This window comes from Mesoplodon mirus (assembly GCF_964341445.2).
Source record: "Mesoplodon mirus genome assembly, chromosome: 8".
NCBI lineage: Eukaryota > Metazoa > Chordata > Mammalia > Artiodactyla > Ziphiidae > Mesoplodon > Mesoplodon mirus.
This window is the reverse complement of record NC_138984.1, coordinates 68,442,931-68,465,730: the sequence shown is the minus strand read 5'-3', so window position 1 is coordinate 68,465,730 and position 22,800 is coordinate 68,442,931. Positions and strand designations below refer to the sequence as shown.

At 41.5% G+C, this 22,800-nt stretch overlaps 1 protein-coding gene across 1 annotated transcript in view; it reads left to right on the top strand.

The window, feature by feature from the left end:
• The first annotated feature begins 1,738 nt into the window (after nt 1-1,738).
• NEB (nebulin) overlaps nt 1,739-22,800 on the top strand; it is a 264,486-nt gene continuing 243,424 nt past the window's right edge. The window contains exons 1-2 of the mRNA XM_082630423.1: nt 1,739-2,488; nt 14,067-14,179. The gene's annotated coding sequence lies outside the window, so the exon portion shown is untranslated. The remainder of the gene's footprint in view (nt 2,489-14,066; nt 14,180-22,800) is intronic.

The following is a 22,800-nucleotide window of genomic DNA, read 5'->3' as shown; positions in this document are numbered from 1 at the left end:
GAAAAAAGGATACAGACTTTTACATCTAATATGATCTCAATCAACTGTGTTTAGGAAAAAAGCATAGAAAAAAGGAAGAAAATGTATCCTAACAGTATATATTACAGGTTGTTGTAAGATGTCAGCATTATGGTTGATATTTTTCTGATTCTTTATGCTTTTGTACATGCCAGATATTCTATTGAGCACGTTACGTTAATACTTAGAAACCAGTGTTGGATCATTTTTGTTTGTTTTTAAAGAATCATCTTAATGGGGTAGGAAAAATACAAAAATGTTTCTAATTTATAAGTAAATGAGATGCAACTCTGTTTTTTTGTTTTATCTTCGTCTAACTGCATTTGGGGCATTATGAAGAGAGATCAAGGTGATTAGTAAATATTAATTCACTGATACAATACCATTTGCAAACTCCAGTTGCAAGGTTGATTTATTTTGATAGAATTCCCATCAATCATTGTGGATATAAAGATATGAACTACTCTTTTAGCTTATTGTTGATATTTTACTGCTCTTGAAGGATTCTTGACCATGGATAAGATCCATTCAAATGGTTATTTTTCAAAAGATACAAGCAAAATGCAGTGAGAGTTAGAAAAAAGAGGTATTATTTCCTGTGCGGGGTTCAAGAAGTCTTCATCTAAGCAGGCTGGTATAGTAAACCAAACACTAGGCTGGGAGACAACCTGAGTGATAAACTTAGATCTGCCGTGTATGCACTTCCAGTGCTTTAAGACCTCAACTTCCTCATTTTCAAAACCCTTTTTTCTTAAGTGATATTCTGTGAAACCCCATGTAAAACAAAAACAGATAAAATTGTTGTTTTATTTCTGTCCATTTTCTGTAAGTTCCCACATTTACTGGGTGAAAAAAAGGGGGAGCAGTATAATTAAAATTTAATTAGTATCAAATTTAATTAAAATTTTACACTTATTTAGGATTTTTTTAAATGTGTTCACTTTTTGAAAATAGGAAAATAATAATTGACAAAAAATGGGAAAGATTGATTTACCAAAGATAGAAGTAAATTTTAAATGTTTCATGGTCTTTTTGTACATATAAATAGTGTTAGCATTTTGGCTTCATTTTAATAAAAATAGGATGTATTTGAGAGAGAGAGTGGTAGTCATTTTAAGAAAATATAAAATTTTTCTCATTATTAAGTTGCCTGCTTGTTTTTTGTACTCGATAAATGAGAGCCAACTTAAAATTATTTATAGTTTAATGGATTGCTTCACTAATATTTGCCAGGTGAGAACATTACTTTAATAAAAGATGTTTATACAACATTTTTCATGGTGAGTATGGCTCTCAAATGTTTTATTTTATATTATCATTTGATTAAAGAACAAATTCATTTGATTCAGACAAAATTATTTGCTACCCCTTAAAATGAATACATTTAAGAGCCCATCCATGAAAAAGCAAAGTTGATATATAAGGGAATTATACCAAATGGGTAACAGTGGCTCTCTGTAAGGAATGGGATTGTAGGAAGTTGTAAAAATGACTTAGTTGTAACTATTCTTTTATTTTTACTTAATAATTTAATTGTTAGATTAAATTTTTGTAATTAGTATCAAATTAATTACAATTAAACAGTATGTTATACTTTTGATATAAAGTTGGAACAAAGAAATATAAGAAATATAAATATATCTAGTGAATAATGACTATAAGCAAATAAATTATAATTTTCAGCTGACTTATCAAGATTAATTATAATTAATGTGCTGAATTTGAATATTAGTAAACAAGCTAACACTTTAAACATTAGTAATGTATTAAAAGTAAAATGACTCTTACTTTAAAGGAGGATTCAGGTAATTCATGCTAAACTTTCTTTTGACTTTAAGCTGCCGACAAGAGTGCCAACGTGATGACTTTCTGGGTACCGTTGCTGTAAACAAGCATATATTCCGTTCCTGCTGTGTGAAAAGGAGCCACATGTAATGATTGTGGTCTTATTCAAGGACAGAGTGCTGATGATATCATTTCCATAGACAGTACAATGCTGCAGCTGGCTCTGTCAGTCTAGGAGGAGAGTGCACTTAAAAAAAGACCATGAAGTAATTTGCAATTCAGGGGCAGTGTTTTAAAGGAAATGAGCTGGAAGTCTACTCACTAAAGTCAAAGGAAACCTTGTGCTTTTTTTTCTTTTTAATGTTTTTGTGTCTTCAAAGTGTAACCATACCAGCTTGCATAGCCCACGTTAGGAATTCAGGTAAGGGTGGACAGCGTTAAGAATTTTGCTTTTTGGGAAAGTTCTTTGGCGGGAGACCTTGGAAGAAAATATTATATACGTGTCTGGAATTTAAACCTATATTGCTAATTTCATCTAAGACATTTAAGAAATGTGTTTCAGGGATATTTATTAGTTATCTGTTCCCTTGTAGTGCAAGGCTGACAAGCATATAAGTGCACGAGTCCCAACAGCATGAAAGCAAGGAGTCAGAGTTCCCACCCTCCTTGGCTCAAGGAAACACAAGTGAGTAGCATTCAGTGGAGCAATAACCTGACCAAAAATCCATTAAGTGCATAGCTAGTTTTCCTAGGACAGTATTTTAGCTACAAGTGATTTTTTGACACCATGTGTATCTCCTCACTCCTCTTCTCTAGTGTCCAAAAATGTATCTTTCAGCTTCTATGTACAGTAGCAAAATAAAATTCAACAGATACCTGAATACCTACCATGTCTTAGAGATGGTGCTAGGGGTCAGGGACATAGAGAATGAAACCACGTATGTTCCCAGGTTGCTTAATCTCATGGGGAAGATTTATGAACAGTTAGCTTGGGCAGTGTTAGAAACATAACATTAGACATGTAAGTATTTCTGCTTCTGGTTGTAAGATTTCTGGCCCAAAACTCATGAGAAATAAATCTGTGCCAGAGCATCTCTTTCTTTTATTAGGTATCAGTCACATAGCTTGGTTCTTCTTTGGGATGTATTTTTTTCATATTTGTGCCTACTGACTCCTCTTTCACCCTATATTGTGGGAATTCCTCAAGACACACCACCACTCTGCTACTCCAAGTCATTCAGGGTATTACCAAACCTCCCTCTCCGTCCCTGACCATTTGCTTTTTATTGAGACTCGTGTTGCCTACAGACATATGTTGCCTGTGTGATTTCAGATGTCTGAAATGTGATGTGTATGTCAGGAAAATTCATCTTCTCTACTACCCACCTCTTGCTTCCTTTTTCCATTTTCTCAAATTTCATTACCATTGATCTTCTCTTGGTCCTTCAAGTAACAACCTCCTTACATAGAATGGCCTCTCCTTTTCCCCTCCCTCTCTCCGTTCAACCTTTGTTACCAGTATCTGTGTTTCTTTCCTTCTTTCCAACTTCAAACAAACATTTGGAAAGTTCTCCTGGTTTAAACTCAAAACTTTATTCCTTCCTCAAGTCTGTTCTTTTAAAATTACTGCTCAAGTTATTTAATACTAATCAGTTACATTATCATAAAAGTACTAGTATACCAAGTATTATTTTTAAAAGATAGATTTAGCAGAACAATGACAACATTTCAAAGAGATGTTTGCTAGTGATTATACATTTAAATAATATTCTGTATGCATGTACTTCTTGAATTCTCAGTCCACTCAACAAAAATGGTATTAAAATTAATTCTAAGGTATTGTTTGAAAAGTAAGTGGATAGAGAACGGCTCTGAGTTGAACTTTAACATGTATTCAGAGGTTTTTCTAGTTGTCCAGACGTTTATCCTTTCCTCCTTCAAATACTGGAACCAGCTAAATAAGTCCGTTGAACCAAAAATCCCATAAAATGATCAGATGCTGCTGAATTCAACTGGCTGATTTTCTGCAGTTTTACCTATTTACCTGTAAACCAATACTTTTTTTTTTTCCTTAACAACTTTTCTTTACAACAAAATAAGAGATTCCTTGAAGTTGTTTATTTCTCCCATAATTGTCCAAGGCAGGTGTTCCAGTTTGATGGCCAGGTCCTTCCGTCTTGTGACTCTGCCATCCCCAAGGCCTTGCTGTTAACTGCATCAAGCCTGAAGAAGGGGGCAGCATGGAGGAGATATGTCTGCTTCTTAAAGGCCTCAGCCCTAAAAGTGGCATGCCTGACTTCTGATCATATTCCATGGGCAAGAGCTGGTCACATGGCCACCAAAAGATCCAAGGGAGGCTGGGAAATACAGTCCCTGGCTGGAGAGCCACTTCCTGGTCACCACAGTATCACGATCAATGAGTGGGATTTGGTAGACAACAACTCTCTCATGTAGGGCATTTGGACAAGTTGACAAATAATTACAGTATGGCAGTAAAGAATACGTTTAACTCGGTTAACTCAGACTGGGGGACAGGTCAAGGAAGGCTTTGGGGAGAGTGGCATTTGAGCTGTGTCTTAAAAGAAGAGTGAAAGTTAACCAAGTGAAGAAGAGGAAAATGATTTTAGGCAGAGAAAACGTGAAAGATGAGGAGGTATAAAAGTATGATTAGGAGAACAACAGTAGTGCAGTATAAGTGGATTGCATTGCAGAGCTGTGGTACGGTGAGCCGAAAGACGTGGCTAAAGAGGCTTTAGATTCAAAGGAAAACTTGCGTATTCAAAATATGTTGTAGGATGTAGAATCCACACGGTTTGGATGGGGGATGAGGTCTGAGATAGTGAGAGGTCATACCACCTATGGCCTTGTGACCACGGGGGAAATTTTGGATTTTATTGTAAATAAGGCTAAACTAAGGACACACATGTATTTATTCAATCACAACAACCATATTCTGCCCCTACTCCCCAGAATACAACATTTCCTAAATGGTACATGTCAACGTAGTGTACTAGCATGGGACTCATTATTTTAGAGTGACATTGACATGTTTATTTGAATTAATGTTCTCAGCTGAGCTGTCTCATGGTGAGAACAAGTTCACATGCAACAGAAATGAAGACAACAGGTATAGGGAGAGGAGAGAGAATGAAAATAATGCCAAACAATGCTAATGTGAATGTTGTCTAAAATGAAACGTTTTGGGTATGGTTTTGCAAAAGCCAAGCCAAGATTCAATGTTGGGGGTAGTCTCCAAAAGGAAAGTTTTCCTCTCATTTAAGATAATGGTGCCATTTCCCCCAAAGGCTGTGGTCCAATTCTCGTGGTGTCTATGACTGGCACTGGCCCAACAACTCCATGCAGAGGATTTGGGGAAGAGTTCAAGAGAGGTTCAAGAGAATTTATATTAGAAAACTCCTGCTTCTAAACAAGAATCTGGGACATGATAATATGAAAATGCACTTTTCAAAAGAGCCCTCTTTAGACTCAAGGAAAAATTTTAGGAAAGGGGAAGGTCTCAGAGTTGAAGAGCAGACTTTGACACAGTTGCCTGTAGGATATGATATGAGAGGCATTTCTGAGAGGACTTCCTATTCAAAACAGCAATGTAGCTAATTTTGAATAGCTAATCCCCGGACCCCTTGCTAACCCCAGGAACTTTCCAAAGTGCTTGGTATTAAAATATCATTCCATTGGTCAGGGTGAGATTTTTGTCTCTTAGAGTACAGTGGAATTGCCTTTACCCTGATATGACGGGTGCATTAATAGCCGAGTAACAGACAGGAATCCCATTTTGTAGAGTGTCTCCTGAAGCACCTAACTCCACCCACAGCAGGTGCCCCTTCGCCCACGTGAGGTATTGCAACACTTCAGTGGACAGCTCAGCTCTCCTCTACCATTTTCCTTACTTTCCTTTCCCCAAGCTCAGCAGACAACCTTGTTTCATAGTTAAAAAAAAAAAAAAAAAAGTCAAGGCTATGAGGTGTTAATTTCTTGACTTCACTGCCCTCTTATCTACATATTTACCTCCCTCTGCCCATTTCTGGGAATTTGTTTCCTCCACTCACTGAGGAAAGACACACAGATTCTACAAAATGTGTCCTTGAATTTCTAGACATCTAGGCAAAAAGGATTTCCAAAAGGGAGGGAAGCAGGTGGCGGTGCTGTGAGGAGAAAAGTGACCTTGCCCTTGGGCCCCATCTCTGCAGGGGAGGTGGTATAGTCTGGTGGTGGCCAGCCAGGGTTTTAGCTGGATTCAGTTTTGAATCGTCTCTCCATCCCTTACTGATTGTAATTTGGAGCAAATTAATCTCTGAGCCACCTCTTTTAGCTTTACTTTTCTTCAGAAAATCGGAATAATGTCTACTTTGTAATGAGAATTAAATGAGATCATACAAGTGTGGAGGAAAGAAAATGTAATTTAAAAACCTAATTTTAGAGGCTTCCACATGAAACGTCCTCAACAGAGGAAAACATATCCTTTTGATTAGGAAAGCATATTGATGGGCCACCTACTTCTGAGAGGCAAAGTACAGATCCAGCTGGATCAGAGAGGTTGGGATATAGTGGGTATAAATGTAGCTTGCTCTGAGTAAAGAAGCAGTGAGACTTCCAAATTTTCTCCCTGAAACCCAAGGAAAGCAGTTTGGACCCTGGAACTAGAGGAAAAAGCAATGGGGGAATAAGCCCAGAGTGCTCTTCCCAAAGGCATAGTAGATAATAAAGTGACGGCTGCTTTTTCTTTGGTGCTCCAGTTTCTTGTTACCCTTTCCTGTGTCTTCAGTGAAACTTTGCAGCTTCCTTAGATTTGTATTAACACTGCCTTAAGGAATCAGTGGAAGGTCATGTTCAGAGCAGGCTGGGGCAGGCCACAGGATGTCGATAGGGAATCAAGAGTTGCGTCTAGGGACTGGGAGCAAGTGGTGAGAAGAACCACCAGGAAAATGTAACTTCCTCTCTGGCGCTCCTCAGAAATATTAGGAAGGGAGCTGGACTCTCCTAGTTACCCATTTATTTGCATTTTGTAGTCTTTGCATCCCTTTGAGCCCAAAACCTGGAGGACTTGGGGACAAGTGAAATACACTGAGTACTTTGTACTGCCACCACCTTAGAATAAGCTACCACCCCCTCTAACTTGGACTACTACAAGTGCCTCTTACACGTACAGCATCTTCCATTGTCACTTCCAATCCATTCTTCATACAATTGCCAAAAGAAGGTATTTTAAGCATAAAATGGATCAAGCCACCACCCTACTTAAATCTTTTCTTTGGCTTCCCACTGGATAAAATCCAAACTCCTTATCTTGACCTATTAGGCCTGCATGTTTCCATGAGCCATGTGGTGTCCAATGGTCCCCTTCACCAACAGTGCTCCAGGACCCTCATGGTCCGTACACACCCTTCTGTCTTCTGAAGTCCTCCTCCTCCTCCTCTTCATGTGTCTGGCTCATCCCACTCAGGTCTCAACACCAGTGTCACCACCTTGGTGTGATCTTCCCTGGCCACTCTATGTAAACTCTAGGTAAATAGGTCTCACCCTCTGACCCTTGCTATTATCTATTGTGATATTCTGGCTGTTTCTTCATCACACTTACCCAGCTTTGTGATTATTCATCTTTTTGCTTTCTTATTTACTATCTGTCTCCATGAGAGCAAAGGCTTTGAGTACTTCGCAAACCCCACCATGCATCTAGCACCTGCTTTAGTGCCTGAACCCTAGTATAGGCACTCAATAAATATTTGAAGGATGGATGGATGAATGAACATGCATCCAGAATAACACCATTCAATAGAAATATAATGTGGGCCACATATGTAATTTTAAATTGTTCAGTGGCTACATGTAAAAGAAACAGTAAAATTAATTTTAATAGTGTATTTTATTTACCCAGTGTATCCAAAATCTTATCATTCCAGCATGTAATCAACATAAAAATTATTGAGAAATTTTACATTTTTTTGTACTAAGTCTTAAAAATCCATTGTGTATTTTACACTGTCATCACATCTCAATTTGACCTAGCCACATTTCAAGTGCTCAGTAGCCACATGTGACTCTTGGCTCCTGTACTGGACAGTGAGGTCTAGAGCATACTAGGGCTTAATATGTGGTAACTGTTACATGATAATAATGCAAAGCTTCAGCTGAAGAAAGGCTCATTTTGAGAGCTGCAGAGAGGAGATGTACCTACTGGCCAAGTCAACAGTACACCTGAGGCTTCATTCACCTGCTAGCATCTGGAAAAACGGGGAGACCTAGCGTGCCCTAATGGATGAGTAAGGCCACTGGAAGAGGAGTAAGATGGACATCTGTGCAAAAGCCCTTGCCTTCCAGATGCCGCAGAGCGAGTGCAGAGAGGACAGCAGAAAAACAACAGGCTTGCTGTATGAGTGGGAGGACAGTGGACAGCAGGCTTTGCCGGAAAGGTCTCTGCCAGCAGAGTATCTCAGAATGGAATCCATGCAGACACCATCGGAGATCTTGCAGAAACATACTGTTTCTGGGGTTTGTTGGTAACAGAGTATGTAACGCTGATTTTTTTTTGGTGATTTTTTTCTTACGATTAAAACTTCCTTTGGCTAATTTGTGGCCAGCATGCTTCCAGTTAGGAAGTTAGAACCAGCCAATTAGGCTGTCTCCTGAAGAGTTTTAACCAGCTTTCTGGATAGGAAATTGTCTCCTAAAAAAGTGACTTTTAGATGAGAGCCTCTCACTAGATAATATTCACCACTGCATCCATGGCACAGTGCTTGGGAGAAAAATCCATTATGTATAGTTAAAACTCAGTTGTAATACTCTGAGAGTAAAATGTGTGTAGTATAAAGAGGTAAGCCACTTACTGGTATCCAAAGCAAGAAATGTCTCCCACCCACATTACGTTTCATCGCTCAAGGCCATTATCATCTCTTGTCACTGTGAGTTCCTGAATTAGAGGGACAATAGGGCAATTAGTGCCAAGTCACTGAGCCCACCTCTTCGCTCTTACAGAGCAATCTGGGTAGTGGATTCTGAATCGTTTTGCACAGAGAGTTCCCAAAGGCGTCAGGGGAGATCTGTAAGCAGGAGCACGTTTATGGATATTTGAGAATTCAGCAGCGCAGATCTGAGAACCCAGCCCACAGTCCAGAGTGAACAGTTCTAACATATTGACGTCTCCTGAAAATGAAGACCCATTCTTTGCAAGTTTCAAAGAATATCTGGCAGTAATATTTTGTTGGAGATCCATGATTTACAAAAGGTCCAATAATTTTGGTGAGAGGTTTCCTTAGTGGGGTGAGGAAGGTAAGACTCTTTCCCCAGCACAAAGAAAGCTGCTAATTTGATAAATTATCAGCTGTGTTTGACAACAAACAGAAACACGCCATGAAAACACAACTGTTCATTTCAGACTATATTAATAGAAAAATCTGGTAAACAAAGAAGATTAGCACAAGAATGTTCTACCAAGTAGATCTAGTTTCTCCACGGAAATGTTAATCCATGCTCGCTACAGGCTTTCACATTAAAAATAAAAAATGAGTCATCATTGTCTCACTGATTATTTTAAGAGATTTTATAAAGGTTAACGGGTGTTTTGAGTCAAACGAGTCTTCTTTTTTATTTCTTTTTCTCCCCTTCAAATACTTATAATGAAACAAAACATTAAAATATATTCTTAAGTTCTTAAGGGGCCCTTGCCAGTTTCATTTCTCTTTCCCTCTTAAACTATATTATTATGTCTGAGCTCCAGTATATTTTCTACTTGCTGTATATGCATGTATCCAGAGATAAAATACAGTATTGCCTTTGCATATTTTAATTTTCAAATAAATGGTAACTACTGCTAATACTTTGTGTCTTCTTGCAGAAATTTCTGTGAACATACAAGCATATATGATTTTTTACATACATAAGCTCATATACGCATTTCTACACCTTGTGCTTTTCACTTAATGTATCTTAGATATCTTTTTATATTTACCCATGTAGAGCTACCTCATTCAACTAAACAGCTCTGAGTATTCCATGTTAGATGCACCTCAGTTTATTACCCCAATTTCTTATCAATGGGCATTTAAATTGTTTACTTTCTCCTATTGCAAAAATTCCTCTATTACAAATATTGCTGAAAATATTTCTGTGTACTTAAAAAAGTATACTTATGAACTAAATTTCAAAGGCTGTGTTCATTTTAAATTTCAATAGTCATAACTAAATTGCTCTTCAAGAAGTATGAGAGTGTTTGTTTCCCCCTATTCTGGGTATTGTCAGATGATTTGACGTTAGTCAAGCACTGGTGAAAAATGGCATTTTATTGCTTGAATTTGCAATTTTCTAATGTGTGCAATAAAAGCTCTTTTCATCTGCTTATTGGTCCTTTTTTATCCTGTGAACTGCCTATTCATAGCCTTTTCTCATTTTTAAAATGTGATTCCTTTTTCAAGTTGCTATACAAGTGCTTTTTTATATTAGGGAAATTCAACCCATTCTCGTATGTATCGCAATTTTTTTTACCAGTTTTCTTTTGACTTTGTTTACGGTATTGTTTAAGTTACAGAACTCTGCAGAATTTGATTCTTTCTTACTTCTCTTTCTTACTCTAGTCTGGGTCCTTGCCACTCAAAGATTTCCCATTGAACAAGTACAGAACCAAAGCGGGGCATTACTAATAAACCTGCCTCACAAAATTGAGGAATCCCAGACCTTGGAATGGTTCAAACAGGCACTAAAGTTTATCTGACAGGACTGTTGTGTGGAGGACAGGGAGACTGGATTTGAAGATATTAAAGTTCCTTCCACTTTTCAGTAAAACCCATGGTGCTATGAAGAATCTGCTTGGAGTCATTTTTTGGAGTCTTTTAGAATGAGCCTTTTTGAGTTCTCCTTATTGTCTGTAGTTACTTGCATTTACTGTAGGAGACTTCACTGTCTTGGCTGCAATTTATGCTCATGTGGCTCTCTGGAAATAAAAGAGGTTGGAAATGTGTGACTCGGGCTTATGGCCAATACTCCCCTCCCCCACTCCACACCTCCTCTTCCCTCGAAGGTCCCAGCACCTCCGTGGCCCAGGTGGGGAACGAGGAGTGGGTTTGTGTGAGGCCTCCAAGGGCTGTTGTGGGACCATCTGTTGATCAGCCAGAACGAAATAAACAGCAAATGTTAGTAGTCATAATAATCCATGGTTGCCCTGAAAAACAACAAACTCTTGAGTAAAATCAGCATTAGTGTACTCCAAACAACCGTCACATCTCAGGTGCCTCAGAGTGAGCTTGCTATTTGGTAGTCAATGACCTTTCAGTGCCAGCCTGCCCCTGGATGTTACTGGAGGGGGACCAACTGCTTTCCCAGAGTGCTTGGGGCACCTTCCGACAGCTGTGTTTGCCCAACTGTTTGATGTCACCTTCCTATTTAGTCTGCGGACTAGATCTGAGAAAAGAAAACACAGCACAACAGCAAGTTCTAAACTGTAAATATGACATGGCAATAAAATGGCTTGTCTGCTTAGATATTGGGAATGCTCCATAGAGACCAAAAGGCTGGAAAGGGAGGATAGGATAAGATTTGGAATCCCCATTTCTAAATTAAGGCCTTCAGAAGTCTGGATTTGTTTAGCGTGTAAATTCCTTGGAACCGGCATTCCTCAATTGATTGGAGAGTCTGAATCTGGGCTGCTGACAGTCTAGAGGAGAGCGATGGGTACAGCAGAGTGATTAATCATCTCATTTCTTTAGAAATGGAAACAAAGATCCTCCGTCATTGTGCTGTGGCTTAGTGGTAAGGGATCTGGAGCGTATCTGGAAACAGTCCCCTAGTTCTGGCACTACCTGGGCCAAGACATTTTATCTCTAGGCTTAGTTTATCTCACTTTGCCCATCTGTGTAATGGGAGGGTCAGACTTCATTAGATTGTCTAATGAAACTCTAAGAGCTTCAGTAACCTTTGCAAAGTTAAACAGAGACCAGAAACTATCCAGGAAGCCTTGACTTTATCCATAAAAAGGGCTTATAAAGACTTTTTAAAATGTCCCCTGTGAATTTTATATAAATTTTGCCACTCCCTAAATCTTCTCTATCTTTCTTTGGAAACTAACTCCAAGGAGCGTTAGTTTCATGAATCTACTCACAGGAGCAAAGGGAATTTGACCAGCTGGAATAATTCCTCAAACTTTTAAACTCTGAGTCCAGATCTTGTCTATCACTGTCACTGATAACAGAAACAAATATATATTGAATATTTACAGTAAGTAAGAAACTTAACTTTGCCAGGAACTTGATTAAAAACAAAATCGGCCCTATGCCTAACAGACAGACTCACACGGTCATTGTAGAGGTAAATTTCAGATAACAAGGTAAAACACAGGGGTGGCATTTTCTGGATTACAGTGGAAAATGGCATCAGGATGCTCTGGATGGGGAGAGCCCTGACAGGAGCCTTGAAAAAGGAGGCCTCAGAGTAGTGAAGTGAAGCTGGGATGTGCTCCAAGCCAGGAGGAATTATGCACAAGGGCACACAAGAGCAATATTTGGGAGACACTGAGCAGGTGAGCCTCTGAAAGACAGAACCAGTGAAAGTGAGTGGCCAGCAGATTCGGCTGGAAGTGAGGTTGGAGGTTTTGGCAGAAACTGCTAGTTACTTACTCTGATATCTTTTCTTCTCCTCCTTAGTAATCTAACCCTGATTTTTAGCTGAGCTGCTTACTGCTCAGAATTAGAGATTACTTTTTCCAAGTTCCTTTGCAGTTAAGTGTGAACATGTGGATGAGTTCCGGCCTATAAAATATTGATACAAGCAGAAATGTTCTGGGGGACTCTAGGAAAGTGCATGTTTATCTTTCCCCTTTTTTTCCTGCTACTTGGAATGCAGATGAAGTGGCTTGAGCTCTAGCAACCATCTTGGGCCAGGAGGTGATTTGAGAATGGGTATCACATGCTAAAATTTCTAGAGAAAAAAGGAGGAGACTGGGTCATTAATAATGCTTGGAAGCTGCATACTAGCCCAAGACTGCTTATCTTCAGACTTGTTTTACATGAAAGAGATTTTTAGGGCATAATTCTTTAGTATCTTTCTTTAAAAAAATTCTTTTTATTAAAGTATAGTTGATGTATAATATTACATGTTACAGGTGTACAATATAGTGATTCACAATTTTTAAAGGTTATGCTCTATTTTTAGTTATTATAAAATATTGGCTCTGTTACCTGTGTTGTACAATATATCCTTGTACCTTTTTTTTTTTTTTTTTTTTGGCCACGCCATGCAGCATGTGGGATCTTATTTCCCCAACCAGGGATCAAACCCGTGCCCCCTGCAGTGGAGGCTCAGAGACTTAACCACTGGACCACCAGGGAAGTCCCCCTTGTACTTATTTACTTTATGCATAGTAGTTGGTACCTCTTAATCCCCTACTCCTATCTTGCCCCTCCCCCTTTCCCTCTCCCCACTGGTAACCACTGGTTTGTTCTTTATATCTGTGAGTCTGTTTCCTTTTTTATTATACTCACTAGTTTGTTTTAGTTTTTAGATTCCACACATAAGTGATATCATACAGTATTTGTCTTTCTCTGTTTAACTTATTTCACTTAGCATAATACCCTCCAAGTCCATCCGTGTTGTTGCAAATGGCAAAATTTCATTCTTTTTTATGACTGAGTTGTAGTTTCATTGTGTATGTATATATATATATGTGTGTGTGTGTGTGTGTATATATATATACACACACACTTTCTTTATAGTAATTTCTAATAAATTTCAATGAAGTTAAGGATAATAATAGTAGCTAACCTTTTTTTTTTACCATGTGTCCTGTATTGCAAAAAGTATATTACATGTATTATTTAATTTAATGCTAACAGTAACTCTGTATGCTAGGTACTGTTGTAATCTCTACATTTCACATGAGGAAACCAAGTCTTGGAGAAGCTAGTAACTTTCCCAAGGTCACATGGCAGGTTCACAATAGAAATGGACAATATTTCCCTACTTGTTTAAGAAGAAGGTTAGTGAGCTCTCTCTGTCGCCCCAGACAGGTGTAAGCTGAGTCTGGGGTGCTGAGCAGAGATTTCTAGGCTAATAGGAGGATTTATCTGGCTGGTTCAGAGAGCAGGACATCAATTTTGACTCCCTGGGTTTTGAGGACATTTTGACTGTGCCATCCAAGCATACTATCTGTAGTGATGTTCTTTTTAAATATATCACAGGAGAGAGTTAAAATATGAGAAATACATGTAAGTTAAAGGCAAAAAATGAACCCCCTGTTTATACATTTATCTCCTTTCTTACAGATTCAAACAACGCATTTGGGGTATGAAGATAAAAGCTTTGCTTATGAACCATGTGTGAGCCACAGTGACTTTAGGAAATGATGATTCAGCAAATGATTCAACGAAAGTTGACAGTAAGCAAACTATTTCAAGTTCTCTTAGAGTCGTAGAGTTGGAAGGACTGTGGGATGCTGAGGGCCCCCCAGCATTCCTAATCAGAGGTTGTACAACCGTCTTCCATACCCTTTGAGTTACAGCAACTATTACCTCACCAAGCAGGCTGCTCCTTCGTCAGACAGCTCTAGTTATAAGAATGTCTCTGTCTATGTTAGCCCCTAGTCTACCCCTCTGTGACCCCCCTCGCCCTCCATTGAGCCTCATTCTGCCATTTGGAGCTGCTCAGGGATTCTGTCTAATTCCTCTTCCACATAATATTAACCTATGACTGTGTTTCCAAGTTCCAACTCTGAGGTTGCCTACCTCTGAACAAAAACTAAAACTCTGTGTGTGTGTGAGAGAGAGAGTGTGTGTGTGTGTATGTCTGTGGCATTGAGGGGAGGAAGAAGAGAAGACCAAGTCAGATCACTACTACAGGACCGGCTGGTTCACTCTGGTGCTTGAACATGCACGTCCGAGCCTACATTTGCTCAGTGCTAGCTGGGCTTGTTACTTTCTTTTTTTTTTTTTTTTTTTGCAGTACACGGGCCTCTCACTGCTGTGGCCTCTCCCGTTGTGGAGCACAGGCTCCGGACGCGCAGGCTCAGCGGCCATGGCTCACGGGCCCAGCCACTCCGCGGCATGTGGGATCTTCCCGGACCGGGGCACGAACCCGTGTCCCCTGCATCGGCAGGCGGACTCTCAACCACTGTGCCACCAGGGAAGCCCTAGGCTTGTTACTTTCAAAGGTGGTTTTGCCTAGTGCTTTCTAGCTCAGAACATCCAACTGCTCTTTGTGTTGCCTGTGAGTTAACGCATGAAGGAGGATGAGAGTGACTCCTGGGAAAGGGGACTGTCTTCAAGTTTACCTCAGTCCATGGAACCCTCAGAGGATGGGCATCCAGATGAGCTATCATTCCAGGAAATACCTCTCTGGTCACACCCCCTCCTCCACCCCCAACACACATACCCTGAGCCCTGAATCAAAGGTAGGGCTGTTGCCACAAAGCTGATGAGGGACAGTTCAGTGGCTCATTAAGAACCGGAGAGGCTACAGCTTACCACAGCTCCACAGGCATCCCAGTGACAGGGATACTCGAAAGGAGACACAGAGTCTGATGCTGGCTGTTTGATGTGGGAGCCCAGCCACACACACAGGAGAGAGGGCTCTGGTGTCAGCGCTGCAGCTAAATAGCCATCTTCCTTACCTTCTCTGATGGCCAGTGTCCTCATCTATCAAATTTGGTAGGAATCCCTGCCTTGCAGGCCTTAGCACCGATGTTTACTCAGTAGCTCTAAACTTCCTTCCTTTCTTGGCTCAAAATGTTAAGGCAGGAAATAACTTAATGAATATCATTAACTTGAGATTTCCTTTGTGGTTCATTATAAGGAAAAGAAGGAGAGAGAGAGAGAAAGATATAAATGAATCAAAGGCAGCTGGGTTTGGTAGGATGAACATTGGCCCAGGAGAATCAGGACCCCTGGACTTTTAGCCCCAGGTTCTGCTGCTAACTGGCTGTGTAACCTCGGGCAAGTCAATTGACCTCTCTGGGTGGGCCTCATTTTTCTCATTTCTAAAATGAATGCCATAAACTGGGAAGTAATTTCTAGTGTATTATACTCACAAAAATTCTAATCCTGTTCTCACTCATTCAAGTTTGTTGTGTACCTTTCACACACCAGGAACAATTTCACAGCCAGGAGCAACTCCCGAGGTCCCTGCTCTCGAGGTGCCTGTGTCCCGGGGAGGGAGACAGATAATGAATAGACAAATACATGGTGATGGCTAGTTGGTAATGAGCACCACGAGGGACAATAAAGCAAGGCAATGTGATGGAGAGTGGCCGGGCTGGCAGGCGCTGGCCGTCACACAGTGGAAAGAAGTGCTCTTTGGGCAGCAGCTTAATGATAGGAGGAAGGAAGCCCAGTGACTATTTGGGGGAAGAATGTTCCAGGCAGGGGCCACAGCAGGTCTGAAGCCTGGAGCTCCCAGTAAGAAGGCCAAGGGGATTGGAGTCCACTCTGGGGAGAAGTGAGCCTGGAGGGGCAGGAAGCAGGCCAATGCAGGAGATTGGATCTCACTCCAGGCGTGGGGACTTTCATTCTATTTTGGTTCTCAGAGCTATTCAGTCCATGTGTAACAGGGAAAACCTGCTTCTCCCAGCTCCCTCCCATCTCCAGTGGTGCTGAGAGGTGAGAGGTGCTGGAGGTGAGAGAGGGAGGCTGGGGAGGGAGGTGGGCCGGGGAAGTGGGCATGCTAGGGCTCCTTGGCGAAATTGTGAAGTTGATGAGTGAAGGCAGGAGGCTGGCAAGAGAATGGCTTCCAGTTCATCTTGTATTTTCAAACTCTGAGTTCACTATTTAGAATGAAGAGAGAAGCCCCATCACATCCCACCTTTCCCTTTTCCCTTGTATTTTCTCCTCTGTGAGAACACAGGGGCAGTCAATGGCAGGGCCTGTACTTTGTCTCCTAGCTTATTTATTTATTTATTTTTGCGGTACACGGGCCTCTCACTGCCGTGGCCTCTCCCGCTGCGGAGCACAGGCTCCGGACGCGCAGGCCCAGCGGCCATGGCTCACGGGCCCAGCCGCTCCGCGGCATGTGGGATCCTCCCGGACCGGGGCATGAACCCGTGTCCCCTGCATCGGCAGGCAGACTCTCAACCACTGCATCACCAGGGAAGCCCTCCTAGCTTATTTTTAAAATATTTGCTAAGCCGAATAATTATGTGCTGTGCAGAAATTGTTCCCATATTATCTTCGGTCTTTATTTCAATACAACCTTTTGAAAGCAAAGAAGCAAAACCATTGCTTTCCTGGCCTCGGTATCTCCCGGGGGCGTGGCTGCATGGGCTGATGCATGTGGACATCTACTCTCCAGAGGGGCAAGTTCGAGCCCTCTAAAACAAAGAAAAGAAATAACAGAATAAAATAAACTGATAGGGCTTCCCTGGTGATGCAGTGGTTGAGAGTCTGCCTGCCGATGCAGGGGACACGGGTTCGTGCCCTGGTCCAGGAGGATCCCGCAGGCCGCGGAGCGGCTGGGCCCGTGAGCCATGGCCGCTGGGCCTGTGCGTCCGGAGCCTGTGCTCCGCAGCGGGAGAGGCCACGGCAGTGAGAGGCCCGTGTACCGCAAAAAAAAATAAAATAAAAAATAAATAAATAAACTGATAAATGAGTAAAAAGAGCCAGTCTGGGACTGGATTCATGAATCTAAAGCAAAAAGGGCAGATACTAATGATGGACACGGATCAGCTACTTCCCAGACCTCAGATCAGCTGTCGGTTCACCCTTCCTTACCTACACTTGGACCAAGTTGAAAGACTCGTGTTTTGCATTTTGCCTCCTCTCCCCAGTTTACCTTTCCTAGAAGTCTATTGAGGAGGGACAGCTCCTGAGGCGGGGAGAAGGAGGAAGGAGAGAAACAGTGGGCAGAATGATGCCCACTCCTGAATTAGCCCCAAGAGCCTGGGATTGGAACTTACCCTCTGCAAGGAATGGTGGCCCTCTGGCCACCTCTGAAAAGTCTGTGCAAGACACCCAATCATCAGAACTAACACCCTTTCCAGGATTACCAATGGGGACCACAGTGCACGTGGCTGTCACTCCCTGACTCATAACCTTCCAAAAGCATGATCAGGGCCGATGGGATCTGACTCTGATGTGTTCCTGAAGGGTTCCCTGCTAATCTCCTCCATCAATCCCTTCCAGCCTCCTTGGCTTGGCTTTTGCTTAAATAGGTCAGGCATATTCCTCCCTCAGGGCCGTTATATTTGCTGTTTCTTCTGCCCAGAATGGTCTCCCTCAGACACTCACATGGCTCACTCTCGTTTCATTGAGGCCTGTGCTCCAACTTCACCGTTTCACAGAGCTTCCGTGGCTCTCCTGACAAGCTTGCCTCGCCGCCCTTCCCTCTCCTCTCAGAACTTTGATCTGTCCCCCTGTGTACTATCTGTCTTCCTCACTGGTATGTAAATTCAGGAGGATAGAGACTTTGTCCTTTTCAGTCATCACCATATCCACATCACCATTCCTGGCACATTAATTGGCACTCAATAAATATTCACTGGATGAATGCTTTGGTGGGGCAGAGTCGTACTTGCTGGTCCAGCAATGTCTCCAGCACAAGCTTCGTTCATGAGCGTATGTATATCATCTGCACTAATTATATGCCCTGGTTGTGTGTGTCTGTGTGTGTGTGTGTACATGTGTATACATTCGCATGTTAAGAATAGCTCTAATAAAAGTGCTACATATTTTGATTTTTGAAAATTGTAAAATAGGCATGGTGGCAAGTTCAGGAACCTATGTGGCCAAAAAACAGAGGAAACGTTCAGGACCTCAGCCTTGAAGGCTTTCACTAGGGCTCGGGTTGGCATGCCTTCCTGTTGTCCTGCTAGCACAAAAGGGAGATGCCATCCAGAGCACATCTGGCCTCTGGGCATTGCTGAGGGTGGATCTCAAAGAGGGATCCAATTAATTAAAAAAAATAAAAATAAAAATAAATAAATTCTTTAAAGAGAGGGAATCTATTGAGCTAGTGTTGATAGGAACTTTGTATTGACTCAGATCTCTTTGGGGTCCTCATATCTCCCAAACAGCCTCAGGGACCTCTGTGGTTTCAGCCACATTGGATTGAGGAGTTTGATTGCTTTTTAGCTTGGTTTCTCTGTTTGCATGAAGCTGTTAAAAGTCATGAAAGGACCTCAACACCTCTGAGTTTCCTCTCTTCCCCAAGAGGACTAGCCCATGCTGCATGAAATACCCATAAGGCAGTACCAAGAGGAAAGTTGTCACCCGTGTGTCATTCCTACAGCTTTTGTTGACTAGGTCTTTTTAGTCTGGCTTGCATTCATAAGCAGTGACATCATTTAGCATCTGTTAATACAAAATTCACTAAGCACATATATTTTGAATCTATTGGAACATTCAATAAATATTTACTGAGTAGCTACTATAATGCATTAAAATGAAAAACCAAATTCTGCCTTGTTTATCAGGAGCAAAATTCCAACATGTAAAGGAGGGGGGAAAATGGAGAAATTCTACTGTCAGCTATTCCTAGGGTAACCCCAAGAAAACTCCTTCCAGCCACCCAGGGCCCCAAAGACCATGGTCAAAAGACCACGGTCAGGAAGAGTATTTTTAAATGTTAAAAAAAAAAAAAAGTGTCCTCAGGTCTATAACAATAGCTGATTTTCAGGGACTTCCCTGGCTGTCCAGTTGTTAAGACTCCGAACTTCTAATGCAGGGGGCGTGGGTTCGATCCCTGGTGGGGGAATAAGATCCCACAGTCTGGGTGGCATGGCCAAAAGATTAAAAAAAAAAAAAAAGCTGTTTTTTAAGTATTTAACATATCTCAGTTTAAAAGCCACAGTCTCTTTAACCCTCTAGCAAACTATTGAAATTCACACTGCTTGGCAGGTAGACAGGCCAGAGTGTCGATTCAGAGAAAGGAAGGCCCATGGTAACCAAGTGTCACATCTAAAACACCTGTGTGAGTAGGTGTGCACCTAGATGGGTCAGAGTTCTCTTGGTTTTCTGATACCGTTTATACCACTGTACAAGACAATCAAGATTCTGACCATTGAACATGAGGTGTATTTATTGCAGTGTGGTCAGTTTAGCCAGCAGCAGGAAGCATTTCTCTCTCTGGTGACTGATTTGAAGGCCATTGCCCTGAGAATTTGGATTTTCTGGATCTTTTCTCAGGCATATGGGAAACAGATGGTAAGCACGTAGTCGTTCTCTTTTCCATCTGATCCTCTGGGCAACTACTGAGGTTGACTGGATGGTTCCAGTGTTCAAGTCATGATGGTTCTGTTAGAAATAACTCAGTTTGCACCTAGGGGTAAATAACAAGATACAACTTTTTCTAGTGAGGTATAAATTGGGTATCTTTGAAGTTATACATTTTGAAGAATTTAAAATGTCCAATACTTCTGAAAACACATAACCTTTAATGAATTGATTTTTGTTTTACCATTTCTTTTCCTTTTGTTATGTATTTCATCTTTCCAGAACTGACATGTTTAATGATAACATGATTATTTTCAACCAATGGTTGTGTAGTAATCATTACAGTAGCCTAGTTGTAAAAGTCATTGAATATCAACTCAAAGACTGTTGACACCAACATCAGAAATTTATACACACACCTACACACACATGTACTTGTGTATGTGTGTGTGTTCACATGTGTGTGTGTTATATATGGAGAAGGAGAAACACTGAATTACAGCTAATATCTCCCACATGTACACTGGACATTGAAGTGATACTCATTTTTAGTTTCAAGGAGTTGTTGCCCAGGCAAATCAGTAAGGCAATAACTTACTTTTTAAAAGATCCAAAAGTGTGTGACTGAAGGCTACTCAGAGGTAAGGGGCAGATCTGAGGTCAACGCTGTGTGACCAACTCAGTGTCTCAGATCCCACAATGTCCTCCAGGGCCATTTGCTGCTGCCCTGGTTTCTCACACCTAGCACCTTTGTATACCTATTAAGTTGGAAAATAGTTCACTATTCAAGGGCTGGAGGCTGAAGGTGGACCAGCAGACAAGGTGAATCCCAGAGGTTCTTTGAGATTCATTCGTTCAGTCAAACGTGCATTTATCGAGCAACTATTATGTGCTGAGTTATAGATGAATAAACACCACCACTCCTGCTTATAACCCAGTAAGATAAGGCAAACATAAGGCAACACATGGGATCCTCTTCTAACAGATGCCTGGACCATCTAACGGGGCTGTGAAAATAGAGGGAAGATGTAACCTTGTGTAATAGTTTCCTAGAGCTGTTGTAAGAAAGTACCACAAACTGGGTGGCTTGAAATAATAGAAATTTACTGTCTTACTGTTCTGGAGGCTGGAAGTCTGAAATCAAGATGTTGGCAGGACCATGCTCCCTCTGAAAGCTATAGGGGAGAATCCAATCTTGCCTCTTCTTGCTGCTGGTGTTTGCAGGTAATCTTTGGTTCCCTGGCTTGTAGATGCATCACTCCAATCTCCGCCTCCATCTTCATGTGGCCATCTTCTCCTTTGTGTCTCTGTCTCTGCACATGACAGCCTCCTCTGTGCTTCTCGTCTTTTTGTGAAGACACCAGTCATACTGTTTAAGGGCCTATGCTACTCCAGTATGACCTCATCTTCACTAATTACATCTTCAACAACCCTATTTCCACATGAGGTCACATTCTCAGATCCTGGGGATTTAGAACTTCAACATACCTTTTTGGGGCGGGGGTGGGGGGATACAATTCCACCCATCACATCCTGATGTTCATTTTGTAAAAGTTAATGTAAAGCTTCTGGAGACTCAGTGCCTGGCCTGTTCCACTTTGTCTTTGGAGACTCATAATCTATTAAAAAACAACTCTTGAAAAAATTTTGTATCAGGATTGCAAGATTATAAATATTATGGGATACTTAAATGTTTTCAATCAACAAATTAACTTATAAAACAAAAACAGAGCACAATATAATTATGTTACTCATGAGATGATTGCAGAACTTACTTAAAAATCTTAATTTACAGTGTACTCTAGGAGGTGGGATCCAAGTTTTAAGTTCCCTAATGAACGGCAACTTATTTTAATCCTGTCAGTTTATCTTGGTCAGCTATTGTGTAACCTCACTAGACTTAACTTCAGAGGCCTCCTCTTGAGGCCCTTTGTGAAAATGAGGCTGGGCCTCACAGATAGCACAGCTCCCCTTGAAAAGAAGCCATTTTTTATTGAAATGTACTTAGTTCCTTCCCTTCTGCCCACTGAGCCCACACACACTGCCTTTGCTCTGGTTTAGTTTTCCTCACACCCTCATGCCCCTGACTCCTTGCCAGAGGGTGATGCCCCTGACTCCTTGCCAGAGGGTGGACACATTCTGTCCAGCCCACAGGTGGTTGCTATTTGCAGCAGTGAGCTCCGCATTCAACACTGTGTTGACCCCAGGTCTTGAGCCTGTTTGCTCTTGTCTGATGACCCAAAGACAGCTCAAGGGCTCAAGACAGTTTTCTAAGTGCGGCAAGCATTCTCCAGAGACATTGTGATGGCTCCTATAATATATTCTTCACAGTTTGGTAGAGAATATTGCTTTACCTCACCACATTGCTACTGCCCCCAGAAAATGATAATAATAAGAACCAACATTTATTGAACACTCACCATGTATTAGGCACCGTGCTCACCTTTTTACAGAAATTCTCTCAATTGCAGAAAATTTTATGAGGCCAATACAGATGTCTCCCTCATTTTACAGGAAAGGAACCCAAGGTACAAAGCAGGTAGGTTACTTGCTCAAGGTCACACTGTTAGTATCTTTGCACTCAGGTGCTCCAACCTCAGGGACAAGACTCTTCACTGCTCTGGCCACCAATGGAGGACAATGAATGGATGACCAGTGAGCAGGCAGATGGATGGATGGACGATAGAGCAATAGATGGACCCCTGTACAGTGAGCTCAACTGGCCTGCCCTAGAATATGTCGGGTCCTTTGGATAATGTCACATCCCCACAGCCACAGACATGCTCGTGAAGCAGTAGCGCACAGGGGTTAAGAACTTGGGCTCCGGCGTGACACTACCTGGGTTTGAACCCTGGCTCCA